The following is a 26,853-nucleotide window of genomic DNA, read 5'->3' as shown; positions in this document are numbered from 1 at the left end:
ACCGCACCGCCCCGTAATCCATAATCTTAAAAATGTGAGAATATTGAGACCAAATTACTTGAATAAAAAAGCAATATTGCTGTGTGTTTTGACTGATTCCCCCAAGACTTCCACAAATGCGATGACTCACACCCCACTGGGAAACAATGAGCCATTCCTCGACAAAAGGAATCATCTTTATGCTAAAAAAACACAGGTAGAAGACTACATTCTGTATTTGAAGAGCACTGTTATTCATCCCTCATATATAAAAAGGTGTAAGAAAGTGACGCCGGATGGTGGGGGTCCGGCAGCCTCAGGTTGCTGGATGCTCTGGCCAGTGGTGGTTTGAAATCGCAGGATTGCAGTTCTCCCTCCTGTCTCCCTCATGTCCGGTGATGGAGACAGGGCTTGCACTTTCCACTCTGCAGTTCCACGAACAGTAAGCGCTGGCGAACTTCGTCATGCGTGCCCAGGGAGACAGTTCCAAGGTCTATTGATCTGAGTAACGCACTTACAGTCGGGTGATCATTTCGTAGACGTAGGCAGGCCCGTCCTGACCTAAATGCGTTTTAATTCCCTTTTAGGGCTCATTTTAATTCACAGGCTCTTATTTGACTTGTTCGCCATGGTCTTCTCTTAAATAACCAGTGCGTGTTTGTGGAAAGTGACCTTGCTATGAGGACGTAGTTTGCATCGCGTGCGTCCTCGTTCTGCATCGTGTGCTGTCAGTGGACTGTGAGGCGGGAGCACAGCCATGGTCTGGATTCCTTGCAGTCCTTTGCATCCTGAGGGTTGACTCGGGGCTTCCCAGCCTCGGGACACGATGTGCTGCTAAAAAATTTAAAAAGCTGCTTGACATGAAACCTGTTAGTGGGAAGCCGGTTCAGCATTTTATACACTGAAGGGAAAAAAAAAAGAAGAGATGTTTTCTGCTTTCTTGCAACAGATGAAGAGGCACAGCGGAGCAACCTCATAACCGGCGATAAACTGGAGGTCTACACTGAACTAATGAAGCAGCCAAGGAGATGAAATGGCCTCTGAAATGCACAGTCTTCTGCTGCAAATCGCCTGAGTTGCACTGGGAGGTGAGGTGAGAAGTACCCTACCTACACTCACTATTTTCTCACTGTCTTGTCCTTAACGGCCAAAGCATTGTTGACAGAGCACAGGCCGAGTCTGCAGGCCGAGGCATGAGGGGAATAACCTAAGGGAGAAACTGGCCTTTTGGATTGAGTTCCTGATGCCAAGTGGATGTACTTTTTCTAAAGCATTCACAGGGATAGAAAAGCGCTGTTGCATTATTTCACATGTTCCTGGCTGGATCCTTGCAATTAAGGCTATTCTGCAACTACTTTCCAAGCATCTATTATTTAATGGTTCAAAGTAAGAGCAAAGTCTTAAAAATGAAATACTAGGTTATGCATTTAATGCATGCGGCACAATAATCATTCTTTAAAAAAAAAATCAATACATAACAAAGGGTTTGAGTGAATTCAAAGGCCTGTAACCTTATTTCCAAGTAGAGTGAGGTTCATCAAGGTTGGTGTTTAAATTTAAAAATATTTTGTGATCATAGAGCTTGACCCTGCACTTGGGCCAAAAAAAAATGTTTTTAGTAGTTGTGTCAATGGAGAAACACCAGAGTTTTAAACTTTTAACTTGGAAAAATACAGGCCAAAGGCAAGTTTAAAGTGGCACCATGTAACCAAAAATAAACACCGAAAACAGGGAACACTTCATGATTCTTAACTCCAAGCTGAAAATGTTCATTTGTTTCGGTAAAATTTATTCATTAATAAGACAATGGTTTTGAATCTGGTGAGGTTCACTTTCTGATTGAAGGGTGGTAATTCATTCAGTCAGAAAATGTGGTAACCGTGCAACAGGCAGAAATTATTCACTAGGAATTCCTAAGTGATCTGCATAGTCAATTAAACCAGAAAGAGTGGCACATGTATTAAAAATGAGTTGTATTTGAAGTGGGAATGACTGAAGAGTATAGAGATGCTGCCGTCAGATAATCATGTCAGAGCTCCTGTGGGATCAGGTTCTTTTTTCTGCTTTTAAATAGAAATTGTGAAGGTCATTTCTTTAAGTGATGACAGTCTTTGAATATATGACTGATTGACACACAGTGCACGAAGCTCTGTAACCTGTTGATTTGTCTGCCCATTGGAAATACCTCCTGACTGGCATCTGTAAGTTGTCAAAAAAGTTTGTACAGAACAATTCATAGGTCCAATATTCAATGTGGCACTAACTTTGTTTTAATTCACCTGCTTTTTAAAATCAGTTCATTCCCATTCACTATCTTTAAAATGTCCCTTTCGCAGATGTTATGTTCTGAAAATATCTTTCCTTAAATCTGTATATCCGGCCAATTTAATCACATAATTTCTATGGTGTATCGGTTCTAGAACTGTATAAGTAGTTTAATGATCGTCTTTTTCTCCATTTGTCATTTATTTCCCTTGAGAGTTTATGAAACAGAGCTTAAATGATTCATTTCTTTAGCAACTCCTGAAGATAACCTTTTCTGACATGTTTATTTGATCCATTTGACCACATTCAGTGTGTACTGAGCCTGGAAAGTATCTGCAGAGGTACTTCGATGGAACATGGAAGAACAATGGAATTCTTTCAGTTAACACAGGAGAAACTAGGACCCAGCTGGTGTCATTCTGTTTGGCTCCCTCAGCTCCAGAGCACAGCAGAAAGCTCAGTGTGGAGTGTGGAGACAGGGCTAAGTGAATGTTGTATCTACTGTGGTCACTGAAAAATATTGAATAAAACCAGAATGGAAGGATTAACCAGTGGGATTTAAAATTTGGAGCTAAAGCAGAAGCTCATGCTGAGGAGACTATCTGGAGAAGATCAGGATTAAAAGGTTACTATATGATCGTTAATTCCTGGTATAATCTTTGACTCTTCTAGGTCTGGAGTCATCATTGCACACTGGGTGGTTGTGAATGCTCCTGCAAATGCATTACATGTGGAACATGTGCTGTTTCTACATGATAAAATAGAAAAATATCAGGGGTGAGTAGGAAGGGGATTGCACTTTTTGTTTGAACAAGAATTGTTCCTGCTATTTTTCTCTTGGAACAGTGTTGGACTTCACACACTGGTGCAGAGTGCATGTAACATTTTAGATGGTGAGATTATTGTTTTCAGGCGTTTAGTTCACATGAAAACAGTTCTTCATCTTAAAACTCTGAGGCGGTATTTTCTTCCAGAACCAACCCCACTTTTCTTTCTATGGTTGTGAGTGTGAAGTTTAATATATGCTGGGTCAGCAGTTATGCTGCATGAAAGTACTTCTTGCTGTTTTTTTCAGAAACAAAACAGCCCGTTTTATAATAAAGGGCACTGATGCAAAGAGGCATGTGTTTGCTTAATGGAAAACGCTGAAGTGCGTAGAGGCTGATGTATTTAAGAGCACGGCAACAGTCATGTGCATCATTGTGTTGAAGGGCAGGACGGATACGACGGACCATCTGACTGAGGATCGAGGACAGGAGGTTTCAATGAGGAGCTGTAATGGAATTGAACTGTGTTTAGTTACACAATTGAGATGGAAATCAAGTAGAATTGAAACCCGTGTATTTACTGGGGCCCTGCTTTCAGGGAATGTACTTGGGATGTTTTGGGTCTTCCTCAGTAATTGCAGGCTTTGCTTTTCCGCAGCTCTCAGTGTCAGCTTGTTGATTGTCATGATGTTATGTACATCTAATCCTGAAAGAATGAGCCCTGTACTGAGCCCCTGGAGAGACTGTCAGACATGAAGTGCTCTCATTGTATCGAAACAAAGTGGGTCTCATTCAGGAATTCACATTGCTGTTTTACTGATTTAGTTGAAGACATGGACAAAAATCCAAGAAAGATACATAGATAAGGTGTAAATTGTGTCTTGTTTACTACTAAAATGTGCCTGGTGTTTTTTAGCTGTATAGGAATTGAATCATGTCAGTGGTGCTAGTGAACAAGCATAAAGTTTTCGGCTCCACTGAAACACCGAAGGATCTGTATGAAGTCAGGAATGTGAGTGGAGTGAACAGATATTGTGGAATGGTGTCGTTGGGCTCTGACTGATGTGGTTGTATGGACACCAGACTTTCTTGCATGTCTTTCATTCCTGGTAATTCTCTTGCCATAATCTTGTAATTCTGCCAAGGAATTACTGACACTGGCATTGTGTTTTCATGATGGCTCTTCTTACATTGTGATTGATGTCTCCCAGTCTTGTATTACATACTTGCAAAAAAGTGGGTTTTTCTGTGTGCCTCTAGAAATTGATGCTTTTATTGTTTAGCCTTTAGTGGAGTTGTGTAGTTATCTAGATGATGTAGGTGCTGCATTTAGTAAACCGTTTGCTCCTTTTTTTTAGCATAAAATGTTAACTGTGCATGTCAGAAAAACTTTATTCACAGCTTACCATTTAACATCATAACATTTGCACACCTTCTAACTGGCTGTCTGCGTAGTTCAGTTTGTAGCTGTCTTTCTAGCAGTAAGTTTCCTATGGGTCTCAGTTTTTCAAGTGCCCCCTCATGTGGATGAGAAGTGCCTATAGCATGACTTTTATACGCCTATAAAAATAAGACACCTGATTGGTTGCTTTGCAGAAGCACAGGAAGTTCAGGGTTTCTAATAACCACCCAGAGACACAGTTACCATAGAGACAAAGATAAGCCCCCCTTTCTCAAAAACGTCTGCATGTCATCACAGATGCCTGCAGAAAGTGTTCACTCCTGCCAGTTCTCCCATTAGCATCTGCTGAAACATTACAACGCAGCTGTCTCATGAAGGTCATTTTTTTCTTCAAATGTACTCTCTACTTGCTGTGAGTTTGCTATCATTTTCAAACTTTTTTTCATAAATCTTATTCAGATCTGCACTTCTCAGGCCGGCATGTTACGGGGCTAGTTTTGTGGGCTTTCAGAAAGCCGTTCACCCCACACCATAGGAATGGCTATTTTTGTGAGCGAGGGAAGGCAGGAGTGTGGAACTCAGCTGTCATTGGGAACCGTGGGAAGATGCCAGTTGTATCTCTCTGGTATCAAGCAGTGCTCTGTCCTGAGGCATTCTAAACGGTGTACATCGGTCTTGTATGCGTGAGCCTTCGGTAGCAGTGTCTGTTACTGCAAACTGATGTAAATGCTGGCTGTTTGTAATACTGATACAGCGTTTTCTCATTGATTTCAGGAGTATTGTGGTGGCTATTAATGCAGTTTGTGACCAATAACATTTGAAGGTCTCACTTAGTTCCGTTGTTTACCACAGTCATAAAACTACCACTTGTGTACTTTTTGAGTTCTGAGGTTAAGCTGAACGAACTGTTTTTGACTGTTTTATCTCACACCGTGCTCAGAGCTGGATTCTTCACTATGTACCCAGAGAAATGAAGTTATACACAGCATGCAGTGTAGCCATGTTCACAGTAAAGGATATCCTGTTGACGGGAGTGTTCTCTTATCTGAGGAAAGTCCGTTGGCAGGAAATGTGTCAGCCACTTGTTTTCTTTAAAGTAAAAGGAAGTATTGTGGATTACTTATTTTGACTCTGTGGATAACTATGGGGGAAGTTTTTTTTTACCTTAACAAAACATTTACGTGTGTGAAACCTGACATGTTTTCTCAGTTAATTGGGTTTTTAATGATAGTAATAAACAAAATTAAACAAGTGTAAAAATTGTGTCATCTCTGCCTGCTTACGGTATGCATTTCTGTATTACTACATTTTACAACTTTTTTAGAGTTGTTTCTAGCTGATCGTAGACAGTTGTGAAAGTATAAAAATGAAATCACTAACATGTTTTTTCTCCTTGGCCGTTGTTCATATACTATATCTGTTTAAGACAAAGTACAATGATAATAGTAACTGTCTCAAGCTTTGAAAAGGTGAAACTTGTCCTTGCAGCCATACAGTTTATTTGGTCTTTCAGATAGCCAGTTTGTATAATTTCAGATTGCCCCACCCCTTCTAAAATCCAACAGTGTTGCAAAGCACAGGAAAGTGTATTAAAGCATGAAGGACAGAATGCAGAAAGTGTCAAAACATCACGAGAGTAACTAAGAAAACACATCATGAAAAACTACTGTGGACAACGATAAGAACGCTGTTTAGATATGACTGCAATAATCTTAATGTGGCCTCATTTCCATGTTGTTGCAAAATCTAAATCCTATAAATGTTGGGGCGATTTTACTGTCAGAGCACACGTGGACTGGTCACGTAACCCACCTATAAAGTCTGGATTTCTTTGTCTGACTAGGCTGCAGGATATATCCATGGAAAATAAGCCACTTACTATGCTTCTGCTTGTCTTTTTGTGGATCTCTGTAAATATGTTTTTTATATTGTCCTTTTTACTGGTAGCGTGAGAGGAACAAACAGCTTCGAATGTGATGTAAGCACTTGCAGTTCCTTCAAAGAAAATTAAACGCCCAAAGGAAAGATCTGGGAAATAATTAGCTGTGCATATGCCAATTGCAAAGAGCTCCTCTGGATTAAAAGGTCAGTGGCGTAGGCCTCAACTAGGGCTAACATGGCCTTGATCAGTGTGTGATCAGTGAGGCCAGCATGTCAGGTCTGAGTGAAGAGGGGAGTTTCTGATAAGAAACAACTTCGTACCAATGTAAGAATGTGACCATCTCGAACTGAGGCACCATGTCCAGAATAGTATGCTTTGTGTTATAGAGAGCTTGCATTTGTAGTAAATTATTCACATGATTTTATTTTCTTTTGTCTCATATTCTTGTGGATTTCTGCTCAGTTGCAGGAGGTGTATGAAGAAGTACTTTTATGAAAGGAAGAGGCTAAAGTGAAGTGCTTTCTTGGTTAAGCAGTTTCGTGAGTATGCAGGGTAGGTGATTGCTTTAGAAACACTTGAAAGAGTCTGCATCAGTACTGGCTGATGCTGTTGTCCTCAGCTTTTCACACAACAAGGGCATTTAGCACCCATCAAGCAAGACTGCTAACGTTCACCAGAAAAAGGCTTGTCCTGATTTCCCACAGCAGTTCTAAATTCCTTCTGGCTATTCAAGGGTGACCATGAGATTGTAATGGTATATCATACCATTAAAAGGACATACATCACACACACTGTTTTTTAGATTTAAATCCTTACATGTCTGTACAGTGGCATTTCTACCATGAGTGATCTGTTTCAGGGTTATACTGTATACTGTGAGGCTTTAAAAGTGAAAAAATGAGCATTATAACCAATAGCATTTGTTATGTTTTTCATGTCTGTTAGTGTGCTTCATTTCACCCAGATAGATTACCGTAGAGCATCAGGTGTTTGTTCGTAATATTTTTTAATCTCATTGAGTTTATATCGATTAACTTTTAATCTAGGAAAGAAAGAATTCAACTGAAAGTGAATAAAGAAGTAAGAGACTAAAACTGCATAGATTAGATGAGCACCGCTGCCCAAATGTTTAGTTCTTTTAGATGAGTACTTGTTTGATTTGTTCATATCAAACATACAGTATGTTTCGATTTATGGCACTAAATTCAAACCTGTCAACAAAAATCTGCATCCAGTTCACCTTCGAACACTTTTTTTTCTCCAGGTCTTATTGCAGAACATGTGAGAAGCAGATATATATCTCATATTCCACATTATGAAAACTCTCAAGAGGGTTGAAGCAGCAGCCTTCATATCCACTACTGACCTTATACCTGTCCCATATGTCATTTATATTGCATTCTCTTGTTTTGGTGCTAAAAAGGACATAGATCTTGGTATCTGTACAGCTGTATTTCACAAGCCTCTGGGATGGTGCTGCGTACAGCTCCTCTGTTCACACAAACAGGGCAGTGTTGGGCCACTCAGCACATCACACCTTAGAGCAACTAAAGGTTCAGACAGAAAAGCCTCTTTGCCTTTAGAAGATGTTTCAAGCTATGAAATGTAGAATGGATGTCTAATTTACTCCTCAAGCAGATGGCCAAAAGAGATTTTTCATGTTGCTGTGTTATATTATATGTTATGCTGAGGTTTAAGTCTGGTGCTTTAAAAGCCTGCTCAAGTCTTCAGAACTGTGTCACATCATGTCCTTTAATGTGCAAATGATCTAATGTAGCCCCCAGACCCCTGGACTGCGCTCCCAAATTCAGCCTCTTCAGTGTGGTTTTACAAAGTGTTATTTAATTCCCCCTCCTCTTTCAGTGCTACACATAATAGTTTTTCTTCAGTGTTACTTAGCGGAGTGCCCTTGGTCCACTTGACCCGTATTCACTCAATAACTGTTCATTTACCCCTGCAAAGAGACAATTTTCAAAAGCGACGGCCCAGAATTTAGTCCCATGAATGAGCTAATCAGAACTGAGGAGAAAAGTAGTTTTAGTGATCGAGTACTTAGTGTTCGGCCAAAACGATCATTAACTCGAGAAGGGAAAGGATTGCTTAGATAAGTGTTTCATTACAAATTGCTCTTTTGTTATGATTACATGTGTAATGTGATTATTATAAGATGTCTCAATAATAAAAGAAAAGTGGTGTAAAATTGTAGAAGCTTACAGTTTTAGTTTTCAGTGGGTACATTGTAACATAAATGCAAGTTATTATTCATTCTTTTAACATGCTAGTCAAAATGTGTTCCTTATATGATATTTCAGAAGACAGCGTAAAGTAAAAAAGAATTATTTGTACATTGGAGCAAGACTCTCTATTCTCTAGTTGTAATAGTACCTATGGAGGAAATGAGGCAGCTTATTGCTGGGGGTTGATGGGGGAGCAACATATCCTTTAGATAAGGTTCAGGAAGATTTGGGCTTCTACTGTATATACATACTGTGATTCGTCTTGCTTTTAGTCTGTTAGGTCTCTAACACAGAACATGAAATTAGAAAGAACACAGAAAACTAGTTTGTGTTAATGATGAATCATGAATCATGATATTTGGGTGTTTTTGGTGTCTCGCAGATAAAGGAGCAGTTTGCTTTGCAGCTTGCAAGACACATTTCGCAGACACATTCATCTAATCGTCATAGAAAAGCAGACCAGGAGAGCAGACTAACTGGCCTGCAGTGTGTTAGTTTCTAGGCTGTCTAAAGAAATTGAGTCTGCTTATTTAAAGATCATCAGACTGGATGACACAGCTGTAGCTTCTGCCAAAATAGAGGCATTAACGGTGTGCAATTACAATTTTTAGATAAGGAATCAATTCCTTTTTTCTGGAATGATACAAATAGGGTAGTTATGATTTGACATGAGATAGATGAGTATATGAAATTCACTTTGTTGTCAGTCTGTCTGGTCTTTGCTTGTTTGCAGATAGTCCTTTATACATTCTTATTTCTGAGTAAAACTATCTGCAGCAGTACTTTCTCCAGGGTACTGTGGTCTGATAGTAGTAGTATTGCTCTAGTAGTACTCTCTTGGTCTTGGAAGGTTCTGTCCAACAGTGCCAGTTTCCAGGAGAGAGGAGTGTTCCCAGTAACCAAATGAACCAAATGTCTGCATTTTCCCCTTTGTTTTCGAATGATTAGAAATTGACACATATATCCACTTGTCGATTAACCTTGCATTGGAAACTGACACCATCTGGACTCCCACTCCTAATACCTCATTTCCTTTCAGGGAGATTGTAACATAGTGTTTTACAGTTCCTAATGCTTTTACCACACATAGCTTTTACTTGGGATAGTTTCCTGCTATTTGATGATGCCTCACTAGATCTCTCCATGCTTTTACATTTTAATTGAACTTTACATTGAAGTACTACTGCTGACTTTTATAAGGGTCTACAAACTGTAATATGTGAAGAATTTACCAAGCCATTCGACATACATACAAGTCAAATTTGTTGCAGAACAGTATTAAATTGGCTTTTTTTCTTTCCTACATTTTATTTTGTCACATTCCTTGACCATTCAATCTTGTTTGGCCATTTCAACATTTAAATTCTGTGAATGTAAACTTTAGCATTCATAGGCATTGTTCCAGATGTTCAACTCTAGAAAGGCATAGGCTGTACTTTGAGACAGCACAACTGTACAACACCCTGTATCTCATGAATAATCTGCATAAAAAGGAAAGTGTTTGCTGTTTGAAGGAGACAGATGTTCTCGGAATGTAACATTGGTGTTACGAATAGAAACTCATTTTGATTAGTAAAGACATAAGTTATAATAAGGCTTTATAAGTAATATAAGAGTTTGTGATTTAGGAATACTGATATCTTATGGATTAGAATAAATTAAATTAAAATAGTTCTTAAATGAACTAAAAATGTAATGGCTTTCAGAGAAGGTCATCCATTATATTCTTGTAAACTTCGTTTTCTGTAGACAAAACAATAGCAACAAAAATGTGCTGCCTCTGGAAATAGACTATATATATTTTTTGTACATTTCCCAGCTGCTAAGAGGAATTTAATTGAGTGCCAGAAATAAAAAAGAAAATAAAAAATGCAAGTCAAGATTCTGCATAAATCAGTTTCTGTTCTAGTGTCTTGAAATTGTAGCTAAACATTTCTGCCATAAACTTGTGAACTTTGCTTCTTTTTAAACTAAATTACACTGCAAAACAAGCCAATTAGGGCGTGTGCTAGTCACCCTGCTTGTAAAGTTAAAGTATGCTGTTCCTCCTGTTGCTATGGCGTTATCAACAAGAGCAAACTTTGGGCTTGTGACAGCCAGCCACAGGCTGTTTGCAGAAGATAAGTGAAAGATCTACGAGGTTTTAGAAACTCCCAGAGAAGAGGCCTCTGCATCATGTATTGAAATCTTAAAAAAGCAGAAATATTTTTTGCCCTACCAAATGCTTCATACTCAGTGACATTCCTTCCTCAAAACAATATCAGCTATTGACAGAGCTGCATATGAAGGCTTGCATACTGTAGCTCCTTGGCAGGCGAATTTTACATTTCCTCACAGGAGCTTCAGTATTTTTCACGTCATTCAAGATATTTATAATATTGTCATTGAGAAATAGCATATAAATTTGAAAAAATATAAAATATATGTTTTTTGACATTTTAAAAGTCTGTTTTTGTCCATTATAACATTAAATATGAGTTCTATCCTTCTCATATTTACTTTCCTTGAGACCAATTCTTGAAAGAATTTTTCTTCTTATTTATTCTTTCAGTTTATTACTATTACAGTTATTCACTTACATTGCATGAAAAGGTCTAATTACAGGCCTCAGATGCGATCCCCAGACATTATTCTTGACACTTTAACGGGTGTGCTCTGAGCCTGCAGTATGCTGTACAGGTTTGATGTCACCTGCCTGGGTGTGATTTTAAAGCTGGGCACAGTTTTATTTTGGACAATACAAAAGTGTGAATATATCATCTCTGTGCAAGAGGGTAGTGGATGATAAACACCTTTGCAGCATTTGTTTATGTTCACTTGGACAGATGACAGGATAGTATATTATTCAAGTAATATGAGCCATGCAGTTGTCGGAAACAGTGGAATAGCGCTGCATTACTAGGTATTCCTTTACTGGCTTTTTCACTCAGTTTACTAACCTCCAACACATTTCCATGAAGTATAATTTTGCCATTTTAGTTTTTTTTTTCAGGTGTGCAAAAATATCAATAGTGGTAAACTTAGGAAAGAATTTGAAGCGTCTTGTTCAGAGAGTGGGTGAGGGGGTGTGCTGTTTGTGGTCAGCAGCTGCAGTGCTGCCTGGGTCTTGATTGCCTGTGTCAGCTCTGGGGCAGGGCAAGCTGAGCTATCTTGCCGACACAAGCAGCGACAGCACCCTTTTTTAAAAAACCAAACCACTCGGAAAAGGGAAAGAAATACTAAATTGTGTGTTAAACTGAACATACAAGTTCTAGACAATAAGACAAAACTTGTCACCAGTGTTTAAGAACTGTGTTAAGGCCTTGGTGCTGTTCATTCTAATAACATTCAGGCAGGCTATCTTAACACTGAGAGTTTAAAGTGTTACAGATACAGTGTGGATGTTTTTTTTCTCTGACAAGCCTGCATTAAAAAAAAATTGGAACATGTATCGGAATACCTTAGAATACAATTGAATTGAAAAATCTGAGAAATATTAACTTTTAGAAAAAAAATGAATTTAGTCAAACTGAATCTATACACAGCTTAAACTTAAAACTTAAATTTGTAAGCGTATCTCAGAGCTGTTAAACCAAAACGGACGTGTCAGCAGGTTCCGAGGTGTGGCTTTGCAGTCGCCTGTCAGGGTAGTGATCCAGCCACTCTGCAGCCAATCCATCGTCCTGACTCTCTGTACATTATTTCTCTCCAGCAGCTGTGTTTTGATTCGTTTCAGAAAAGCGGGAGCATGTGTACAGTCTGTGTTTGCAGACACTGGTGCCTTTACATTTCTGTACAATCGCAGGAGATTAGACGGCACAATTAGTGAGAGAATGCATTTCATCAGTGAGCGTGAGGAGCTGTGTTTTTATCTCAGACGAATCAGTGATCTATTTAATCCACTGTGTCGTCTGCGTGTCCCAGCCAGCTCTGGGAGTATTCAAGATGTTTGCTGCAACCTGTGCCAAACTCTGCCCTTAATTTGAGGAAGAGGCTCACTTGGAAAACCTCTGCTTCCCCGTGGTAAGTGGAAAATATGAAGCACTTATGTAGAACACTGTAGCACATGTTGGGGAACTCAAAATGATTTTCTCCATGCGTGCATTTTCCCCACATCCCGTTTCAGTGGGGAGTGCGGAGAATGAAAAACAGGGCTGAGCATTTCATAGGTTGTTAATCTATCTAGATCAAATAAAAGTCTTAAGTAATGATAAATCCTGCCTTTGCAGTTTGAAGGCATCAGCTGTAGACCAGAAGCTTGAGCGTTGCCTAGCAACTGTGTCAGAGGAGGATTGTCGGATTCTGTGCTACTGGTTACTCGAGCAGCTGCAGTAGTGGGTATACACACTAGTGACAGACAAACGACCTGAGATGTGTTATCCTGACTTTTCAAGAGTATCCTGCCTTTAAATATATACAGTACATACACAACTTGAACGCTGACTGCTGAATATGCAGTTGATCCCGTCTTGTGAAAATGATCCGTGTTCCAATAGGACCCATGGCATGGACTCTTCTTCACATGGGCCAGCTGCAGACTTCAGCGGGGATTGTCCGAAAATGGCTGTTGGGGAAAAAAAAGTAACCATTTACAAGATCAGGCATCTAACTAGCTTACCGAACAGTTTTTGTTTCGTGCTTTGTATTGGTGCAGGTAAGGACTTTTGGATTCACTTGTGGTGGACACAGTCTGAAACGATCCGCAGGTGTATTCCCAAATGAAGTGACTGTCTGGAGTTTATGAGGATAAGGGTTTTGTTTGATTACCTTGTGGTCTGTGTCAAGAGAAGTTAGCAGGGCCGTGACCTCACAGACTAGGCCTCTGCAGTGAGTTGGTAAACATTTCACACAGTGCTGGTGTGCATGCGTGGACCTCCTGTGTTTCTGCCCAACAGTACTACTCATATTGCTCTCTTCTCCAGTTTTTAAGGTATTCTATGACTGCTTCAAACATACATAAAGATGAATGTGAATGCAAATTACTTGACACTTTTCATCCCAAATGATCGCAAAGTACTTTACATACAGTATAGGATGGGACTCGGTTCATCCACCGCTACAGTGCAGCTCCCTCCTGGGTGATATGAGACAGCCATTATGTGCCAGACTCCCCAGTACATAGCAGATAAGGTAGAGAAGCTTCACTGGTTGAACGACAGAGGAACTTCAGGGAGGTCAGGCTGCACATGCCCAGACAGTCTAAGCCCAGATTGGAATCTAGCCTGGATACCTTTGCTCCCAAACAGTGCCATGAAGTCTGTTGCTTGTTTACCCCCACACACTGCAGTACTAAAGATCAGCAGTGATTGACTAGTGGGGGCTTCAGGCAGGATAGTTTGTTTTATGGGCTCAGAAGATGATTTGCATTTTATAAACGTACATTAGAATTGTTGACACAAGAATTTACAGTTCAGTACTGTTCACCTTTGCATGTACTTTGTTTAATTTAGAAATCACTTGTAAGAATTAACCTTAACTCCAAATTAGAAGCAATGAAAACCATTCTAATTAAGGCACACGATATTTGAGCAATTCGGCTATACTCAAAACTGATCTCATAAATTGCAAGATGTGGCAGGCAGATGTCTTCTGTTTGTCATTAATCGTGTCCTCTCTAAACTACTGTGTCTTGGTGTTATACACACTAATGATTTTAATGATGGTTCTAAGGTGATCTTTGGCTTGAGATTAAAGAAAACTATTATATCTAGTATTTTTCTTTCTACATTAGCATATTAATTCTTCTTGCCTTTATTTTGGATGTTTAATATTTTGGTAAACAGTTGCCGTTGACTAATATGCAAGTGGGAACACACGTGCATAACTTCAAAGACATTACACACACAAAACAGATGGTGTGCCTAGCTAAAAGATACTGTGGGAAAAGAATTGTAAATATTGAGTAAAAATAGAAATCAGAAAATACAGACAAATTTCAACTGTTCTTTAGCCTTTCTGTATATAGAACATCCCGTGTGTTCTGTTGTCATGCTGGTGCCTATGTGCTTTTCCTGGATGTGAGTTAATGAGTACAGCTCATGCCACAGCTGGCCAGGGGGTAGCCCTGCAGTGCCGGCCCCAGGTCCCATGTCCTGCCTCGTCTCCCCTCTTCAGCAGGGGTTGGTTTGGTGTCACCGAAGGGAAGGAGCAGCAGCTTAGTTTTCCTAGCTGAACCATTTTGTGGAAACTCGCAAAATGCAGGAGAGCCAGACCCTCTGGAGATACAGCTGAGGTTAGGTAGGTCATTTTTTTTTATTCTATCTTAAGTTTCATAATCCCATGGATCATTATAGATGTAGTCTGGAGCTATACCATCTTTTCCAACCTTTCAGATTTGTAGACACAAAGCACTAGCAACTCTCAGCTCTGAGGTTCTGTCATTTACTCATTATAGCATAATCAATTAACACTTGAATATTGATACTTTTGCAGATTATAACATATTTACTGTTTTTTTACCAGGTGTAATGATACTGTTTTTATTATTTTTTTGCTTCACTGAATTCTGAGTGAGGGAGAAATAACAATAAACATAATGCTTATTAACAAAGTAATGTATTTGTTATTTTAGCACATGGTGCTAGGATGCTGGTGCATGTTTTTGTTGTCTTGGGAATACCGTTTCATCAAAAACCAGACTCGGTGGTTTCTGAACAAAGGTGTCTGAAGGTATCTGTCTCCATAGCCCGCATCTAGCGGGGCCGTTCCCCTGTGTGACTGCAGTCCCAGCTGAGTCAATGATAGAAAGAAATGTAGTGAAGGACTTGTCTCCTGCATCCTCCCATCCCTGCGTTCCAGAGGTACAGGATTGCATTATCGCTGGTGCGTGAATGAGCACTGCTGATCCAGCTGCACTGATTAAAGATTAAGACTTTACTTTACAACCTCATCTAGGAGGATTTCTCCCTCTCGACAGAAATGGGAATTGAGCTGCATGGTATAGTGCACTGATACAGTAACTCTTTCTGTGTGCAGTGAAGAGACTGTACTGTACGTACCCACCTTGCCTGGTATGGTCATCAGGAAGGGTAAATTTCTGCTCTCTGTGGTTAAGAGGTCATGATTCCCCTTCTCATTATACATAATAATGAAATGCCTATAAATTACATTGCTCCCATAACGTATACATTGCTATCCATAACATAAGGGTATTCATCTGGCTATTATATTCAATTATAATATCTAATAATTTAATTAAGGAAGACCAAAGTTGTATGCATGTTATCTGAAAACCCATGCCCAATGTTCAGGGTGCCAGTATTCTGTATTTGTTGTGATTCCACAGGTGTAGTGCCCACGCTGAAGCCAGTCATGTGAAAGTGCATTTTGCTCTACTGCTGGTGCCATGGCTGGCCTAGGTGGTCCTCTGCAGGCCAAAGTGAAACTGCTGTGCATGATCTCAAGGTGAATCTCAATAACCCCATCTGAGGCCCCGTGCAGCTTCTCAGAAGTGTTTCCATGAGCAGCAGGTCTGACCTTAGCCCACTTCCACTCTCCTCAAACAGATCAACAAGGTGCAATGTAGTGTCCTACGTTGGTGTAACATGGACTCCCTGTGAAGGTTTCTTTGTACAATGGAGTTCCCACTCCTTCATTCATACTTTGTGAATCCATGTTGAGTAAAGGCTGTTGTCTTGGATTCTATGATACCAGCTTTTTAAATCTAATTTACCCTGACTTTCACACAGAATCAGGAGAGTCTAAGCTTTACGTATATCAATAATGGCCAGATGAATAAAGGATCTACCTGTGTGTTCACAGTAAAAGAAGATATTCTCCAGAAACAGAGGTTAATCAAAAGCTTGTTCACTCACCTTTGACGTCTCTTGTCTTACTCCAAAGAGCCTTCTATGTTTTATTATTGCCTTGCTTTGCTCATATGCTTATATTAGAGTTTCTGAATATGTAGCTAAACTCTGCCTTCTGTTTAATCCTCAAACTCCTTTCTGATACAGCTGTTGTCATTGTAATCCTGCCTTGATTCAAGCACTGGCTCAAGTAATGAGCAAACCTGCTTGAGAGTCCCAGTGGCAATCAGGCTCGAACAATTATAATCCTTTAAATGCACTTGAGATACCTGCAGCGCTTCTGTGCAACACTATTAATTGCATTGTTGGGCGTTATTGTACGGATCGGGAATGTCTGAGAGCAATTTAGTAATGAAACTTAACACATAATACAACTATTGTAGTCATTTAGTAACACTTATCATTTAAGCAATAGTATTCTGATTAGAATTCCAGAAGTAAAGAGAAACACTGGGAATTGTCTCCTAAACATATTTTTTCCATCACTTAGTTATGATTTGTTTGGCGACCATGGCAGTGTGGGGAGTTTTTTTGGTAGTTTTTTTTTCTGAAAATCAATCCAAAAGTAGCCTGTATGGGATGTTTTATGATTAAAACAGTTGCATTCTTGCTGCGCTCAAAGCCAGACTTTCAGACGGATAAGTTTTTGCTCTTTTCTTAAAAGTTTCTTAAAAGAGCAGTTATTTACTCAGAGTGGTAGGAAGCCGCACACAGTGTACATTTGAAGGGTGGAGGTTGAATTCAGTTGTGTCCTTTTTGTGTGTTAAATCTTATTGTTAAAATATTAATTTAACCAAACCTGACACATAGGAGTTGTTTTAATTTTCATTAAGCATTCCCAAGAGATAGCATTTCTAAGGCTTGATTCTGTGTCCCTTGGCATTTGTTTGCTGTGAAATTGAATTCCCTGTCTTCTTTGGTATTCCCGAGAGCTAGTGAGCGGTGTTGAAGTTCTGTCTTGTAACTGCTGTACCAAGGTGACTGTATTTCTGTATGCTCCTTTAGCTCTAAACGCTCTTCCTGAAAGAAATCTGAAACAGCAGTACTGGAGCTTTACAGGATTGAGCCCATTGTCAGAGTTAGTGAAATAATTATCTTTCTGTTCTTCAAAGAGAGGAGATGACTGGTGCTCCGTTCCATGGTAGATGAGATTAGAATTCCTTCTGTTACTCCTTTCATAGAACGGTTGTGCTTGATTGATCCTTGGCATTAGTCAAGTCCTTTACCGGGGCAATGGTATTCACACACACTGTTTTATATTGAAAAGATAATGCTGCTCGATTTCAGACTGTGTTGTCTGACCTTCAGTGAGTGCTAGCAAGAACAAGCGATGTTTCGCTGGTGATTGTCGAATGTAGAAAGGTGAACTGTAAACCACCGTGGCGCAGAGGTTAGCTTGTGGGTTTCTAGGCGTTGCACGCAGCTTTCCTTCTGGAGATGACACCCTCTGGAGGAGAAGCTGGGGAGCAGGAGGGCTTTGTCCCGGATACGCACACTGTGAAGCACATTCAGGGCTCTGACCCGCAGGGAATGAGGGTCGAACCTCAAGATTAGATGCCGGTGTCTGGCTTACAAACCGGCACCGCTGGAACCGGCAGCCCAGGCTGTGTCATGTCAGGTCACTTCACGTGCACTGAAATCACCTGAAAGAACAACAATACCAGTCCAGTCACTGGTCTGTGTGCGAGAAAGAGCTCAGGAGCTGCCCTTAGTCACTAATGGGAGCCTCTCCAAGGTTACCCAACGTGCCCTTCAAATGCTCATGCGTGTTCACATGAAGTACGTTTTTAGCAGTGTGTTAAGTCAGGTGTTAAGGCCATTGTTTTGGTATAGTGGCTGTTCTGTAGCTGTTCTTCTGCAAAGGAAAACCAGTGCTAACACTTTTCTTCAGCCTTACCACACTTAACCTTTTTTTTACAGAGTTTTAGACTGAGATGTGTAATGTACTGATTGGGGGGGTGTTAACAGAAAATAAGCATGAGCAAATAAAATCTAAGAGTATAGACAGGCTGTATATATTTCTATGTAGTAATCTGTTATCACAGTTTAGCTGTGCTGTTTAATCTCTTCTCTTAGCCTTTCACTTTTATTTGTGATGCATATTTTGCAGGGAAAAAAAACTGTGATGTTTAGCAAAGCTGTAGTGGAAAAATAATATTCTTAATGCAGTGTTAGACACAAATGGAAATGAAGATGAATGTTACTGCTCCCCTGGGGTTCATGGGTGAAGGAATTAACACAGCTTGTCACTCTACCCTAGCTGTGCTGGTTTCCAAGGTAACCAGCGTGTACGTGTTTCAGGCGATCCACAGCGACACACTTGCAGCAAACAGCAGCCGGCTCTGTTCTGACAGCAGCGCCTCCTCGTCCTTGGAGCACCAGCTGTGCAGCTCAAGGTGTGATGGGGGTGAAGGCAACACTGCACGAAGAAGGAGCGGAAAAATATTTTGATTCACTCTGATGAGATGTTAGAAAAATCCATAAGATGGGCTTATAAGGGTCACCCCCCCATGTAAGGAGAGTAATCCAAAGAGGGAATTTTGTATTCTGCAGCCTGACAGCTGATGTGAAGGCAGAGTATTGGGTTGTCCTAAATACGGTCCTGTTTTGAAGATATCGTATCGGTGTTGATATAACTGTTGTCCAAAAGACCAGTAGAAAAATGATAAAAAAACGTGAAAATTCCTTGATTTGATAGACTACTCTGTAACTCTTTGGTGGAATGTGTATTCAGACCTGGATGGTTGGTATCCTTTCATTAGTGTGCTTTAATTGACTGGTGCTTTATAGAGGTAAACTTTTTTTTCTTGCAAAATGTCACTCTGGTAAATTAGGAGGAAATTGAAGAAGTAGGAATACAGCACTTGATTGAATGTAGCGTCACTGCATATCTGATATTCTGTTCACTTGAAGATACGTTAATTCATGTGTGCCCTTTAAATTATTTTCAGTGGGTTTGTGATTCTACCTATCGCATCTGAACCAGCAGGAACCCCTAAGCCAAGGTCTGCAGTGAACCAGCAGTTACAGAGCTCGATCATTTCTAATAATTGTCATGGCAAATAACTTTTGCCTTTCCTCAAGTATGTTAATATGGGCTAAGCAAGAAAGCATGGACATGAAGATGGTTTTAATTATGGGGTTAACATTGTACATGCAGACAGTACACAATGGTTTGAATGCGTGTTGTATGAATATGTTTTTATAAGTCTCAGCTTACGACAAGGAGCGATGTGTCTGTTCTGGAAAGCCTTCTTGGTACTTGCTGGCTACTAAAGAAGATGTACTAAAAGTACAGCTGAGCATTATTTACAAGCTTGTTTTTCATTTGGCAATGAAAAAGGCTCCTTGGCTTCTATTGATCAAATTTAAATTCTTAATAGCAACTTAAAAAATGTATTTTTTTCCATTTACTGTTAGTATATTTGGACATACACTTTTTTTCCCCTGAGTGATAGGTTTATCTTGAAGTAGAGTAGAAGAAGAGTAGAAGTAGAGTAGTGCACAGTGGTAAATGAAAATACCCTTGAGAAAGGAATCACTCTTGAGAGCCAGGAGCTAGACTATGTACTTTGGGTGTTAGGTTACAGTATATCATTGTGGTAAATATGACTTGAACTGATTGGATAATCCTTAACTGCTTCCCAGTAATTTTATGTCACAGAGCCGCTGAGTATAGACTGCTATCAGTCAAACTCCCTGCTCACTCTGTGTCAGGGGAAATAATTAAATTTAGCAGCGTAAGTCTAGTAGGAGTGTAGTGACTTCTGAATGAGCTGCAGGCAGAAGCACTAGCACTGTGTTGTTGCTGTTGTTGTGAAAGTAAGCTTGCTTGTAAAGCACCACACAGATATTCTTTTATTTAGAAACAAGTAGTCCATTTTTACCTGTGTGAATGTGATATAGGCCAGCTGTAGATGCTACTCCTCAAAGTTTAACGCCAACCTTTTCCGGGGGTTTTATTTTAAAATCTTATCTGGTTCAATCCAACTTCACCTGTATGTCTTGGGGAGGCGGGAGGGAACCAGAGTGCCTGGAGACAATCTACATGAGCCGAGGAGGAACACGCAAACTCAGCCTCCACACAGACAGTGCCCCTGACCTGAATCCAGGGCAACAGCTGGGCGGACAGAATGGTCTTTTGAGTGAGACTGTATTTGTAGAATTTGGAAGTGCATTTGTGGGAAAGTGTAAAAGACAGTTTCGAGGATTGCTTTTGATAATGCTATAGAGCGTGATATTCATTCTGCTTACAGAAAATATTAAACTGCTGTTCTTGGCTAATGACTCCCTAATCACTTACACAATGTTGTTTTTTTCTGCAGAGGCAATGTAATTTTCTGTAAGTGAGGTTGATGTAAGTCAAAGGAAATCCATTAAAAATAAAAATAAATGTTTTCTAAAAATAGTAATAAAATGCTGAAGTACTTGATGATGGTAACCCTCCTCGTCAAGCCTAGGAAACCATTACTGAACACTTCGCTTCAGGCTTGAATTTGTGATGTGCTTGGGAAATAAAACAAAGAGAGAAAACTAAAGCTTTTCATCCATGATTAAAGCAATATTGTTTCTAAATTGTAATGAAACTTCTGCCCCCGGCAAGTTGTTTTTGAATGACAATTAAAAAGTTACATATTTCACGTCTAATAGCAATGACAGATGTACAGAATAAGACAGATTTTTTCTTCATATTGGAAGAATGTGAAGATTAAACTGTCAAATACAGCAATACAATAAGATTGGGGTATTGGGATTCGATCAGAAATGGACAGCTTTAACTTTGTGTTGCCTGTGAAAGTTGTATCTAAAACTTATGAATTTAACATGAGATAGGAGACTCATCTAGCCAATTTGGTAGTTAGTAGCTAATTGATCTGAAGATCTCACTCAGTTTTTGAAAGAAGACAGGGTGTTACTTTCACTCAGGTGTCACTGAGTAGCTTGTTCAACTCCTACATCCCTTCGTGTGGAAATGATCCCCCTGTTTTCGGTTTTAAGTGCACTTCCCCCTAGTTTCCACTTTTCCACCTGTGTGTTCTGATTTGCGTTTCACTGTTGATTCGGGAGAAGTCCGCTGCGTTGACTTTGTCAGTGCCTTTCAGAATTATAAATACTTACATTTCCAGTACCATAAAGATTTAGCCTGTCAGTGCAGGAGATTCTTTTAAGTCTGGGAATGTATTTTGTCTGTAACTTGGTTATAATATGGTACACAAAATTCTAACTGTGGTTTTATTACTGCATTGTACAATTGTGACACAATATCGCTTGATTTAAATTCCATACTTTCATCTTTGTATTCTAACATTCTGTTTGCTTTTTTATTGCCTTCCCACATTGTCTAGACAATGCAAATGATGTGTCAACAGAAACACCTGAGTATTTTTCATAAGTAGCTTCTTCAAGCTAAGTGTTTCCCATCATATTTTCATACGGTATGTTTTTGCTACCTGCATGTAACCCTCTGCACTGGTCTATAGTAAATGCCATTCACCTGGTGTGTGCGCGCTTTAAATTGTCTAAATCTTTTGGAATTTCATTTTGCAGCATCTATAATGTTTGTTAATCCTCCTACTTTGGTATCATCTGCAAACTTGATTAGTTTATTAACTGTACTGGAATCTAGGTCATTGACATCAATTATGAAGAGCAGTGGTCCTTATACAAATCTCTCTAGTAACTTAACTGTTACCGATACTCTGTTTACTATTTATTAATGTGTTCATAAACGACTTGCATTACCTTGAAAGCCTACCGCACGTAATTTGAGAATTAATCTTTTATGAGGAACCTTTATCAAAAGCCCTTTGAAATGCACCACATCACATACTTTTGTTTGTTTGCATCTATTACTACTGTTGCTTGCTCAAAGAACCCTCAAGTTAATTAAGCAAAACCTACCTTTTCTAAATCAATGTTGAGTTCAACATTGATTTGTTCATTAGAATGTTTTTGTCATTTGAATTTAGCGATACCTGTTATTTTTGTTACACCAATCTGATTCGGAATAGCCTATTGTGAGTTTTTCGTAACTCAGCTCACAGCTACAAACCCTGTGGCTGCACACGGGGGAGACTAAGGACGTTCAGTCACACTCCTATGACATTCCCACCTTCCAGCCACTCATCTTTCAGCATGTCACAGGCAGCAGAGGCCCTTCCTGGAGGGTCATGCATGACCCTCACCCACAGCACTGCAAGCCTGCAAGCTCCCGGGAGGCCACAGGGGGCGCTGTGTCGCGGACAGTGGGGACAGCCCTGGCCGACTAATCCCACCCCACCCCAGCAGCAGGTGCCCAGTTGCGCTCTGCCCCTCGGGGAATTCTGGTCACAGTCGATGTGTCCCATTCAAACCCATAATCGCCTGAGTCAGCACATTTGCCATTTGAGCCACTGTCATTTCTGGAACCTTGTAGACATAAGACCTGTTTGTTTACAGTGGTTTTGTTGCTCTGTTTATGGATGAGTTCTACATGAGCAATTTTTCAATGATTGGGTTTTGCTGTTAGTCTTGTTGTCTTAAGTGGCTGTTGGAAGTCCTTAGCTGAAGGCCTTTGGATAACAGCTGGTAGAATCAGACGTTTTTCAGCTTGCAGTCCTCCAGGGTTAGATAAGGATAAGGTAATAAACGCCTCAGGTCTTTACTTTGACAATAGAAGAAAAGGTACTTTGACCTCAAGTATTTATGCCTTTGTTTCTTTGCCAAAGGGATTTTAGTAAATTTTATGGTGTGTAACTGTAATCAAGCTGGCTTTTAAAAAAGAGAGATAGCATTCTTTTCAGACATTTATGGTCATATTTACTTGGAGATGTCAAGAGACTGGCTGACACTTGATAGAGAATCGATTTAATAGATTTTATAAGTTTGTTCTGAATAATCTAATTTTTTGGGGTCTGTTAGAAAATTGTAAAACTTAAATTTAAATCTTGACGTCCCTGTATTTGCTGTCCTTTTTTTCCTTTAAGTTCTTTAAGGATGTGATACCCTGAGGTACTAGACATCTGTGTGTCACGAAAAACATTACCCTATACAATAATGTATACTGAATACGTTATGAAGCATGTTACTTGTGTCACTTTAATAAATCTACTTTATTACACCACAACTTGTTTTTCCCCTTGTTATAGGAGGTATAGTTGTGTCCAGAAGCCCTGAAAAATGCCCCTTTATCCGCAGAGATTCTTATTGTAGAAATGTTTAACCGGCGTGTTATGTCTCTGCAGAAAACATTGATATTGGGTGTAATTGTAAGACTTCAAGTCTGAAAAGGTGTAATTTTAAAAACTAATTCATATGTAGAAACAGTGACCAGTAACATGTGTAAACATGTTAATAAAAATGCGTGTTCGGTTTGGATTTTAGTTAACTTTCTCTACTCTTCCAGACAAAAAAGGAGATCAGTACAGTTTCACTATTTCCTCAAGTTCAGATCTAAATAATCTGACAAATTAGGATTTTCTCTGGAATACAAGTGTGCCTGTCAGTTGTTTTCTTTGGAATCAACCGGCATCAGCTCTGACTGTTATTACTGAAACAAGTCAACAGGGTGTGGAACAGCCCGCAGGAAGCAGAACGCAGTCCTACCAATGAAAAGCAAGACGATCATGCTTGCCAGACAGGTTACTGGGGCAAGACATGTGACACCTTTTCAAGGAAGGACTGCTGCCAACACCCTTCATGAGCGGTGCTGGAATTCGGTCAGGTAAACACCAGGAGAAGAGTCAGGGCTTGCCGGGTGGATTGTGGAGCTGTGCAGTTTTTTTCAGACTCTTTTGCTCTCCACACTGCCCCATGAAGTTGCAGAGTTTAGTTTGAAGTTTGCCAATTAAAAAAAAAAAGTGCCTAGAGAAAAAGAGCTTTTGAAGAACAGAAGACCGATTTCCAGGCTCATGAAAGAAGAACAGGTAATTGAACTCCGGGTGGGAAGGACCGAGCTGAGCTTCTCTGGTTTGTGTTTCTAATACCCAGATAGTTTACAGTCCTCTTCCTGTTCTCTCATTCCAGTGGGTCATCAGACTGAACAGGGAGATTTGGCTGTGACTAGTGTACAGGAAATCACCACTCATCCCGATTTATGGCAAATGCAATTTCATTATCATGCTATTTGCTGTTTTATCCTAAACTTGTCTCTGAGTGGTTTTAATTCCTGCTGCCAATTTGATTTCTCATTTTAGCATTCTTGACATCCCTGGAGTTGAAAGATATCTCTGCAGCCTTAAGATTTTGTTTCAGCTTGGTTATCTTCCAGGATTTGTATACAGTTTTCATAATTTAAAATAAAAAATTCAGTTATCCTTGAAGCTGATGATGTGGGATTTTTCTTAAAGTTTGCCACTGCGTTCTTTAACTTTTCCAGAACTGGACTACAAATATGTGTTTGTATTTTGGTTTCTTGTATCAACCTTATTTACACACCACTGCTAAATATCTCTCTGCAGTACAGATGTGCAAGTTCTCACTGCTAGTGTCGACCGAGTAAAAAATATTGAACCAAAATCGTTTACTGTTTTAGATTTTAGACACTGTTACATCTATTTTTTTTCTCGCTTTCCCAGACGGGATGCTCTTACATCTTTGGCTTCACACACAACAAGGTATTTCATTCCTGCGATTCTGTGACAGATCCATCTGCAGTACGGTACCAGGAGCTCTCCGGGTGTCAAGTGCTTTGCTGCTTGGTGTTTAAAGTTCACTTAGTCGTTTCTCTTGAGTGGGATCAGTGGTTTAGTGAATAATTTATTGCCGGCATGAATGGGCTCATTAGTCGCCTTTTCAAAGTTTAAATGAGTTTTGTGGTTGTTATTGCACAAGTCCCCTGTTTGGCTGAACAGCGAAATGACAGTTTGGCAGTGGGTTAGCTTGTAATAGGGACAGGCTGCGTCTGCTGCGCGGGGATGTGCTTTGTATCGTTCTCGTGCCGACTCCAGGCCCTGTATCCCAGGCTTGAACGGCTCCAGGGACGAGACCGGGCAGCGGGTGTTCAGTCGCACGTCTTGTGATGTTGCTTCTGCGGGCGTTTCGGCAGAAGGAATGATTGGAGACCTTGTTCTTGCTGTTCACACGTCGGGAACTAGCAATGGAAAGAACAGAAACAGAACCCGGGAAACGCTAAGCCTGTTGTTGTTAAAACTGAGATACACCTTCAGACCAGTTTGCTGCTATAATTGGTGATTTAAGTTAGTTCCTTTTTCTTCATCCATTTTGGATTTCAATTACCATTCCTTGTAGTAAAACAACTGTTAAGCTTTAATGAGTTTTAACATGAGTATTAATATGATAAAATAATTCCTTGATTGCATTGATCCTGCTGTTAATGTGTACGGGAATGTAAGTGATTGTGTGCCCTGTGGAGTATGGGAGGGGTAACTGTTCTTTTCGAAACTCAGTAAAATGTCTTAGCTGTTGTATGCATATCTTAAAAGCCAAATAACCTTTCCTCTCATGCCGTAGGAACATTGTACTGCTCAGATACTGCCAGTAGTGTTTACCATGACGTCTCCATTGAGAAATTACATGTTTGTAATTTGAGCAAGAATTTTCCCGTCTGCCCTCCAGGCGAACGCATTTCAGCACAGGCCCTGTGGAAAACAGAGGAGCCAAAGATCCGTTTCTTGTTGTTTTGAAAGACGCTAATTCCTGGACTGTACCACATAAGCAAGTACAGTCACCAAAGCCCTGAGTTGGGCACCGCGCAAGAAAGCCAGGATCTCAACTAGTAGCTCTTCCCCGAGGGCCAGATCTTCGGAGGAGCATGTGGAACCGGGCACCTTCTCCTACTGTATAAAGATGCTCTTTTGTTATGTATGTACCGCTGTGTTTAGTTCTGACCGCGGACAAACACATTACTGAAGGCAGGCTGGGATCCATTACGCTTGTACCGCGTGTTGGGGAAAAAATGGGTTTCGTCAATATGGGCAAAAGTTCTTCCTCGGTTTCGGGGTTCCCAGCAGTTTGACAGCCTTCCGCCGCACCTTGGCGACCGAGGCGTGCAGGCCTGCGAGAAACCGGCGCTGATTTGCTCGGACAGCTGGCGTTTTGGCTTTCGGACAGGCTGGAGTGCTCAATCATCTCTCTAACCCCTTGCCTTGCCGTCTCCGCAGTCTGTGCGGTTACTGGAGCTCCTGCTAGCGCCCATCCCACGGCTTCGCGCTCTGGTCATGTGGGCCTGTTTTTATGTGCAGTGGGAACAGTTTATCGCTTTTTCAGCTAGAGCAGACCAAACGCAGGCGGCCGGGCTAGCAGGAGGAACGGGAGAAGCCGAGATGTGGTGAGGCTGCCAGCGGCACCGTGCGCTTTCCGTGTGTAGCCGGCTGGTGTCGGGGCAGTGCGGGAGAATGCGATGGACGGGTTTAAAGGAATTTACTCAGGAACTTTGATTCCAAAGAGACTATTTTCTGTCACCCCTCAGATGTGCAGGTAAGAGAACCAGCAAAAAAAAAAACAACAGCTTTGTGCTTTGTGTGATACTGCGCTTCGGTCATTTTTTTTTCCGTGCCTAGAAGGCGGATAGCGTTTTAAAAACGCGTCTGTTCTG

The 26,853-nt window shown here is 40.4% G+C and overlaps 1 protein-coding gene across 11 annotated transcripts in view; it reads left to right on the top strand.

Moving 5' to 3' along the window:
- The first annotated feature begins 2,704 nt into the window (after positions 1 to 2,704).
- Positions 2,705 to 26,853, top strand: part of foxn3 (forkhead box N3) — a 79,063-nt gene continuing 54,914 nt past the window's right edge. For 2 of the 11 annotated variants that reach the window (XM_088924572.1, XM_088924564.1), the window contains exon 1: positions 4,730 to 4,825. The gene's annotated coding sequence lies outside the window, so the exon portion shown is untranslated. Of the gene's footprint in view, positions 2,870 to 4,729; positions 4,826 to 6,757; positions 6,848 to 23,992; positions 24,224 to 25,967; positions 26,121 to 26,529; positions 26,736 to 26,853 lie in introns of those variants that run through there. The other 9 variants (XM_088924571.1, XM_088924567.1, XM_088924569.1 and 6 more) reach the window with 7 other exon arrangements.

The sequence above is a fragment of the Atractosteus spatula genome, chromosome 9 (assembly GCF_055471065.1).
Source record: "Atractosteus spatula isolate fAtrSpa1 chromosome 9, fAtrSpa1.hap1, whole genome shotgun sequence".
Taxonomy (NCBI): domain Eukaryota; kingdom Metazoa; phylum Chordata; class Actinopteri; order Semionotiformes; family Lepisosteidae; genus Atractosteus; species Atractosteus spatula.
This window is presented reverse-complemented; position numbering and strand designations above follow the sequence as displayed.